Source organism: Ursus maritimus, unplaced genomic scaffold (assembly GCF_017311325.1).
Source record: "Ursus maritimus isolate PB19 unplaced genomic scaffold, ASM1731132v1 scaffold_20, whole genome shotgun sequence".
NCBI lineage: Eukaryota > Metazoa > Chordata > Mammalia > Carnivora > Ursidae > Ursus > Ursus maritimus.
The window spans coordinates 34,700,988-34,709,307 of record NW_024424453.1 but is presented as its reverse complement, the minus strand read 5'-3'; the positions used below and the strand labels follow the sequence as shown (position 1 = coordinate 34,709,307).

The 8,320-nt window shown below is 44.3% G+C and overlaps 1 long non-coding RNA gene across 1 annotated transcript; it reads right to left on the bottom strand.

The window, feature by feature from the left end:
* Positions 1-6,254: 6,254 nt before the first annotated feature.
* LOC121104225 lies at positions 6,255-7,345 on the bottom strand. The gene is made up of 2 exons (XR_005836517.1): positions 7,171-7,345; positions 6,255-6,696 (listed from the first exon to the last, which is right to left on the bottom strand). It is a non-coding gene; the product is annotated as an uncharacterized LOC121104225 (long non-coding RNA).
* Between the last annotated feature and the right edge of the window lie 975 nt (positions 7,346-8,320).

Below are 8,320 nucleotides of genomic sequence, written 5' to 3'. Positions count from 1 at the left end.
TGTGATCCAGCGATGAAAGATTCTCTTGGTTCTTTGGTCTCCCTAGTTTCTCCTCCCACAGACATGACTCATGAAAAGTATATGGGTGGAGGGAAAAGTAGAGAGAGGCAGCTGAAAACAGAATAAGATAGGGCAAAGAGGGCAGGGTGAGTGGTTCCAGAATTCAAAGACAATGACTGGGAACCACAGGAAGATGTTCACTAACTAACTGTCTCCCCGGACGCTCAGATATACGGCCGGGGTTTCCTCACCCTGACACCATCCCATACCAAAGAGAATAATCGAGTGCTGACTTTGGTAAGTGCTATCCAGGGGTCACGTGAATGTAAAATCCTGCCTCTGCCTTGCCCAGTCCTCTGCCCCTTGGGGAACCCTTCTCCAAAAAGGTGAAGAAAAGTAGGTCATTCAGTCCTTGGATATTTGGACATTTGGGTTTAGATGTGTCCCCAAGGCTGAAGTGCTTTTTACAAAAGCTTTCAGAGAGTTGCAAATTTTTCTACATTTTTTCCCTCCTTTTTTTTTTTTTTTTTTGTCTACTGTGGAGTCTTATTTTCCTTTTTCCTCTCTTTCTAATTTAAAAGGGTAAGTGTGGAAACAGAAGGGCAAACCCTATCCGGACTCAACTCAGCATTAAAGCACCCCAAAACCACTTCTAATGAAGGGCTTCAATGATGGAACAGAAGGGAGAAACTGAGGGATAATGGGAGGTCTTCAAAAAATTTGTAGAAAATTCAGTCTCTTCTATGTACACCAATTGCATCTCTATCCCCCACAGAGAATTGTTGCCCTGCAGTTGTAACTACCCTCCTAGATACGGAGAAATGTAAAAAAGATGGAGGAGAGAGATGAGCTCTTCCCTCTGCCCACAATAGGACAAACATCATCTCCAGGACCTGAAGTAGACTGGACTCATTTTTACTGTAATATTTCAATCCATTTGAGCAAGATAATACTCAATGAATCATTCAACAAGCATTTACCAAAGCTCTTCTATATGCTGGTATACATGAGATGCTTAATAAACACTCATGAACTAAGGAGACAAGAAGCTGAAAGATACATCTTGCTTTTAGGATGAAGATGTGCACGATCAATTCGTGGGGAGAACACAATTAACTCAGAGGCTAAGGCTTTAAGGAGGAACGAACAGCAAGTTCAGTGCAGAGGCACTTTTCTCATTTGGGTAAGGACAGTGCACCCCAGGCTTTCCTAAGGAACACTGTGTACTGTTGCTCAGTCTGTGCACTGAACAAAAGGACTAGCCAAGCATGGGCGGGTGACAGAATTTGGCTCTTTCTACTCGCCAAACTGAGAGCCAGTGAGCCACATCTGCCCAGATGTGATGCCTTTTACTAATTTACCCAAAGGCATAATGTACTCTGGTGTGGTCTTGTTTTCCTTGCTAAAAAGAAAATGTCCCTTCTTCAGGTTCGCTCTTCATTTATAGTCATGATGATCATGTGTGGCCCAGAGGAGAAAGAATCGCTGCGATGCAGCTCTCAATCGGTGGATTAAATACAATGTGGTGTCATTGATTTCTGAGCACTAAACCATCCAGAGATGTTGCTGGTGTCTATTTAATAGAACTGCCAAAAAACGTTTAATTTTTTCATATAAAACCCACCCAGAAAATTGAACAAATTTCATCAAAATGTTTTTAAGTGCCGGAAACCATCCCAATCTAATAAAGCATTAAGGCCTTGCGTGGTCTGTATTGCACGTGTGGCGGACCCCCATTAATGACACGGTTGGAACCTCGTTTTTAATTCTTTTGCACAAAATCACCAATTTAGGTTCTGCTGGGAAACCTTTTTGGAAGGGTCTCATTGTAAATAACGCAACCAGTGTCTTAAAATAAAGTTGGCCGAGAGAGCGTTTCCTTCAGGGTCTGAGAGGCATCTCCGCCGATCGGGTGCTGAGGCAAGCGCGCACAATCAGCTGTTGGAACAGAATCTGTTGGCGTCTGCGGCGCGCTGAGTGACAGCAGTGTGCAATCACAGAGACGCACAGATACACATCAGACGGCAAGCACACAGAAATAAGCCGCGGAATGCGAGTATTTTGGAACCTAAATGGACCTTGGCACAAAACACTTTGCAACTGCCATTTTGCAGGGCCTGATCATTTTTGCTGGTTGCGTTTGGAATCTAGAAAGGGGGGAGGAAGGAAGAGGGAAGGAGAAAGGTTTATCTTTATGGAACACACCCTATGCCCCAGGCACAAAGGGCTTTGCCTGTACGGTGGGATCTAAGTCTTGGAGTCGCAAGGGGTGTGAGGTGTGTGATCTGTTTACAGATAGGAAAACCAAATCCTAAGGGGTAAAATAACCTGCCCAAGGCCACACAGCTAGTAAGTGACAAGGTCAGAACTGAAATCCCGGTCTGCCAGTCCCGAAAGTCCATAGCCTCCCACTTCCCTTGTTTCCATGCTGTGGCGTCAATCAGAGGGGAACTCCGCCTTCCGACCCGATCCTAGGAGCCCTCCGCATCTGGTGGCTTCTGTGTACGACGGGAGCTGGCTTTTAGCGAGTGCCCCTCACTTTGTCTGCTTCAATGCTCAAGAAGGAAAATCCACCTTATGCAAAAAGTACACTCCTGTGAAAAGCTAGGTGGGGCTCCGTTGGACAACAATCGGTCAGCTGATTTTTCTAATCAGGTTTTGTGGACCGTGGGCCCAGAAGAGTGGGATAGGAAGCTCAAGATCAGGGCCAGCCTCCCAGGTATCTTCCCCGGGGTGCTGTCTTGGCCAAATCGACTCCAAAGTCACATCAGATGACAGAGACTAGGTACCAGTCTGTTGCAAGACCCGCTGTCCCCAAACATATTCATCAGTAAGGAAAGTCAGGTTCCCCTCTGAGCAAGGGAGCAGATTTACAAGAAAGTGAGTGATGTTCTCTGAGGGGAGCAAACCCACTTTATGTAAACCTGAAAGATCAGTTACAGTTCCCAGAATTCACCCCCAGAGTGTGCCCCTGCAGTCACCGAGTAAGGGACTGTGAGAAACAGTGTGAATGGACTCAAAACAAAACAAGACTCACCTGATTACAAGTTTCATTATGAACCTCGGGTTTTTTAGAGCTGGTGACGTCACACGGCTTTGACACGCTGGGAAGGGAAGGGGGCTGCTGTCTATGCTCGAGGCACACGTGAACTTGGTGTGTCTTGCAGGCCTCCCCACTGACATCACACAAGACTTTGTCCGCATTCAGGCTTCATGAACTTGAGAGGCCACCCTGCCCTTCTCCCCTTTCAGAGGTGGTGAGTAACCAAAGGTGGATTTTTGTGATTTGCAAAGGCAGCTTCAGATGCCACATCATAGCAAGATTGTCGATGAACGTTAGCGTTTGGAAGCTCCGAGACCTGTCTCAGCCTCTGCCTACAATATACTTTCTGTGTGTGAGATACATCAGAGCTTGGTGGCTCCAAGTACCGCCCATGGAGGAGCAGAATTGGCCTCAACTGGAGCTTGCAAAAAACCAGAATGCCCCTTTCTGTTGGATCCTAATTTGTATTTTTTTGCAAGATCCCCGGATGATTTGTGTTGATTTGCACCTTAAGGTTTGAAAAGTGTCGAGATAGACTGGTGGTCCTCCAAGTGTCTTCCCGGGACCAGCCACATCAGCATCCCAGGCGACTTGTTATACGTGCAGAATCTCGGGTCTGCCGAGTCTGAATTCCCACCTTCATGAACCCCCAGGTGATGTGCGTCCACACCGCAGTTGGGAAAGCATTGTCTGAGTGTCAGGCAGACCTGGGTTTCAATCTGGGTACCACCACTTACTAGATGTATGCTTTCCCACCAAGTACATCACTCTTGGCAATTCTGTTTCTGCAACAGGAAAATAAAACAAATAGATCCCCCCCTTTTTTTTTTCCAGGAAATTCAAAGGGATTAAATTAGGTCATGTAGGTAAGGCTCTTAGCACAAGACTAATGCATATTAGGCACTTAGTAAATAGTTGTTTTTAGCTTTCACCTTTCCTCCCTTCCCTCTTGTCTGTCATTCTCTACCCTAGAGATATTTCCATGAGGCCTTCCTGGGTCCCTTCCAGCTTTAACGTGCCCCGATTTGACAATTAGTACATTTTTCTTAAACCTGCTGAGTAGCCATTAAACCAAACCCTGTTAACTATAATAGAGGCAAAACTGGATTAAGAATTAGTTCCTCATCTGTGCCCAACTTTCTGTGCTTGCCGAGTTGGGTTTTGTCTCCTACGTGAAAAGGAATTAGGGAACAGAGCCCACAGCATGTCTGTGAAGCACTTTCCGTGTAAAAAGTTCAGATACTAATACAAGGAGAAACAAAGCAGTCGTGGTCTTACTCTCGAGGAGTTTGCTTATTTAACCAGGGAGATTGACAAATAAATATATAGTTGCCATTGAAATTGTAGTAAGTATTGTGAATGAGGCCATAGGAGCAAGGAGGATAATAGAATGTAAAAGATGGAAGAGGAGTTAGGAGCATGAAGCTGGAGAGATGGCCTTTTAAGAGAGAGGGACGTGCAAGCTGAAACTTGCAGAGGAAGAATAAGAGTCAATCAGGAGAAAGGGAACCCTGGGCAGAAGCAATGCGAGTGCAGTGGGTCTGAGATAGAAAGTGGTTTGAGAAGTTAAAGCGCCAGAAAGAAGGTAGATGAGACTGGACCTGGGTCCGTAAGGGGGCTGGTTGCTAGAGAGCCGAGAGCCAGGGGAGGTGGGTAGAGCCAGATCTAGGCTCGCTGGCCATTGGTGGTTCTATTAAGGGGCCCGAGGGAAGACACCACTGCAAGAAGCTCCTGAGCATAGGTGGCTAATGCAAATCTCACTGCTGACTGCATCCATGAATGAGCTTCTAGAAGGAACTCAGTAATATTTGTGATTAAGCACAAAAGAAAAAATGGATGAGACATATAATTCAAAGGTCCTGACTGATGACCTAATAGAGGCAAAAGTTATAACCCGGGAAAAGCATTTTGCAAAAGAAGGTAGGATATCATGCCTCCAAATGCCCCTTCTCTCTCCTGCGTTCAATTTTTTTCTTGTTCTGCTGGATTTTCTTATCCACATACAAATATGTTGTAATATCCCATGTCTTTAAAAATAACCTTGTGCGACCTCCACATTCTATTCTTGTTACTGGCCTATTTTTCTAGTACCTTTTACAGCAAAACATTGAGTTGTGGGTTCCTGCACGATCCACTTCCTTTCTTCTCATTTTCTGTCTTAAAACACATAGTATTGATACACTAAAGAATAGATGTAGTGTATACGTAGGTCATAAAGCTTAATGATGAAAGTGGACACCCCGCGAGAATTCTACCCAACTCATCTGTTAGAACCTTACCAATTCTACCAAAGTGATTGGATGTTCCTCTTCATTCTCCCCTGTGTCTGTTAACCCAGGCAATGATGAATCTGGATTTTGTATTTATCATTCCTTTCTTTTAGAAACATAGTTTTGGGGGCGCCTGGGTGGGACAGCGGTTAAGTGTCTGCCTTCGGCTTAGGGCGTGATCCCGGCGTTCTGGGATCGAGCCCCACATCAGGCTCTTCCGCTAGGAGCCTGCTTCTTCCTCTCCCACTCCCCCTGCTTGTGTTCCCTCTCTCGCTGGCTGTCTCTATCTCTGTCAAATAAATAAATAAAATCTTTAAAAAAAAAAAAAGAAACATAGTTTTGTCACAAATGCTTATATCCCTAAACAGCATATATTTAACTTTACCTGACTTTTTGTACTTTATAAAAATGGAAAATCAATCATGCAAAATCAATTCCAAATGAAATTTCCTATGGCAAACTATCCAAACTTTTAGAAGGAAATACAGACAATATCTTTATGATTTCCAGTTAGGAAACAATGTCTTAAATAAGACATAAAGTGCACTAATGATTAAAAAAAGAGGAGGAGGGCACCTGGCTGGCTCAGTCAGTTGAGCACGGAGCCCAGAGTGCGGCTCCCTGCTCAGCAGAGTCTGCTTATCCCTCTCCTGTTCTCTCTCTCTCTTTTTCAAATAAATAAATAAATAATAAATAGATAGATAAAATCTTTAAAAAAAAGATTCCTTCCTCTATATACATAAACTAACCCCCTTCCACTCCCTTCCAGTTGTCACACTGCTGAACAATTGAACCATCCATCAGTGACTCTTCCTTTGGAGTTACACATAACCCTAACACGACGGAATTCCTTTAAAACACAAGTATCCACCAGGGACTAGTAATATATTAAGCTTCGGCTGTATGTTGGGTTTCCTGGGACATAAACTCTAAGACAAAGATTAGTGTTCAGGAATTTTATTAAGGATCTTAGGATCAACAGCTGTGGGGGAAGAGAAGGAAGCAGGTTTGGGACAGGGAGAAGTTGAGCTGTGATGCAGTCCCGTGGAGGCCTCAGCCAACGCCACGGGGTTCTGAAGCTGGGATGGCCCTTCAGAGTATAGGTTGTGGCACATTGGCCTTTATCTTCTCATCCACCAGTTGAGGAGATGACCTTGGGCAAGATGGCTCTCTTCAGCCAAGGCAATTCCCTTGGGCGGCTGACTTGTTGAAGATTATGCTGGCAGTTCTTCCAGCAGCTGGCGGTGTACATTCTCATTCCTGAAGGGAAATCTGGATGGCACATCACAGCATCCACCAAAGTCCATCACACTCTAGACTGAATTCAATGTCTTCTTGAGCCTCGGGCAACCTAGTGGCAAAAGGACACTAGGTATGGGTGTGCTGAAAAGGAAATGAGAGGAAGAAAATCAGCCCCCAAAGAAACTTGATTAGAGAGAGTTGGGAAGGGAACATTTGCTGGGCATTAAGTAAGGACTATAACGTACACCAGCTTCCTCTACAGCTTCGAAATGTTTTCCGGAATCCACCTTGGTCCTTGCCTCAAATTAGTACCGAGTAACCCAACTAGCAGACCAAGTACGTTCTTAGAGAACCAGCCCCACAGAAGAAGCTATCACCCCCCGTCCACCTGCCCACACACAAAAAAGTCCACTTTGATATACTTACTCAGAATTTTGCAATCAGAAAATCTAGAAAGGAACTATTTTCAGTTCAACATGAATAAAATGTTGAATCATTTTGAAAAATAAAATTCGATACTTTGAATTATCATGTGGGAGCATGACACTGAAGCAGGGGGAGTTAACCTAAACTTTCTAGGACTTTGGCTCCTTAATCTCTTTGTTAGAGCCTTACCTCAGATGGAAACCCTGAGTTTCAGGTAATAGCAAGAGCAGCTCAAAAATGTAGAGGAAGGGGGGTGCCTGGGTGGCTCAGTCGTTAAGCGTCTGCCTTCGGCTCAGGTAGTGATCCCGGCGTTCTGGGATCGAGCCCCACATCAGGCTCCTCCGCTGGGAGTCTGCTTCTTCCTCTCCCACTCCGCCTGCTTGTGTTCCCTCTCTCGCTGGCTGTCTCTCTCTGTCAAATAAATAGATAAAATCTTCAAAATAAAAATAAAAATAAAAATAAAAATGTAGAGGCAGGCTTACAGGCAACTGGCCATAACAGAACCCAGCGCCGTCTGAACTAATAGCACTGCCATAAGCAACCTTCCCAGAGCTCCGCTTTGCAACTTTTCAGAAGGTGAGAAGATTTTCAGCAGTCTTTTAAAAATTGACCAAAAAGAGAGAGAGAACGCCATTGAGAAACAGCCAGTCCCCTATGCTGACTTGGTACTGCTTCACTCAAGCTGAACAGGTAGAAACGATTGCAACTGAATGTGAACATGGACAGAATAAAATTACTCATCTTAATTATTCTCTAGAATGAGAGTGTTCAATAAGCAGCATTTCTACAAGATATTAATAAGTTTCTTACTTAAGAAGGTGGCTGGAGGGAGCTCTTTCAAATGTATTTGGAAAATTCTGTGTATTCTCTCTCCTGCATAGTCAGGTGCCCATTAACTTATTCAGAGATCTGAGAAGTCCTACAGCAAAGAAAACTTTTCCATGTTGTCGAAGTGTGCAAACCTCAAGAGTCCACCCTAGGACACGTTTTCCTTGGAAGACTCATTGACATCTTGCCAAACTAGCATATGAAGAATACAGTTTGGAAAATGCTGGTCTAACCCTACCTGTTCTATTTACAGGTGAGCAGCCCTAGGATGAGAACGGAAAGGAAGCTTTCCCAAGATCCCAACAGTTATTAGAGGCAGAGTCAGGACAAGAACTCTGGGTCCACGACTTTCAAACCAGTGTTCTCTTTCCAATCTGCTGACTAATGGAAGAAAATCAAATTTGCTCGTTTATAAACTGGCTACTAATTGAGGGTTGGTCTAAGAAACGGCTGTAGGATTCATCTTTTTTTTTTTTAAGATTTTATTTATTTATTTGACAGAGAGAGACAG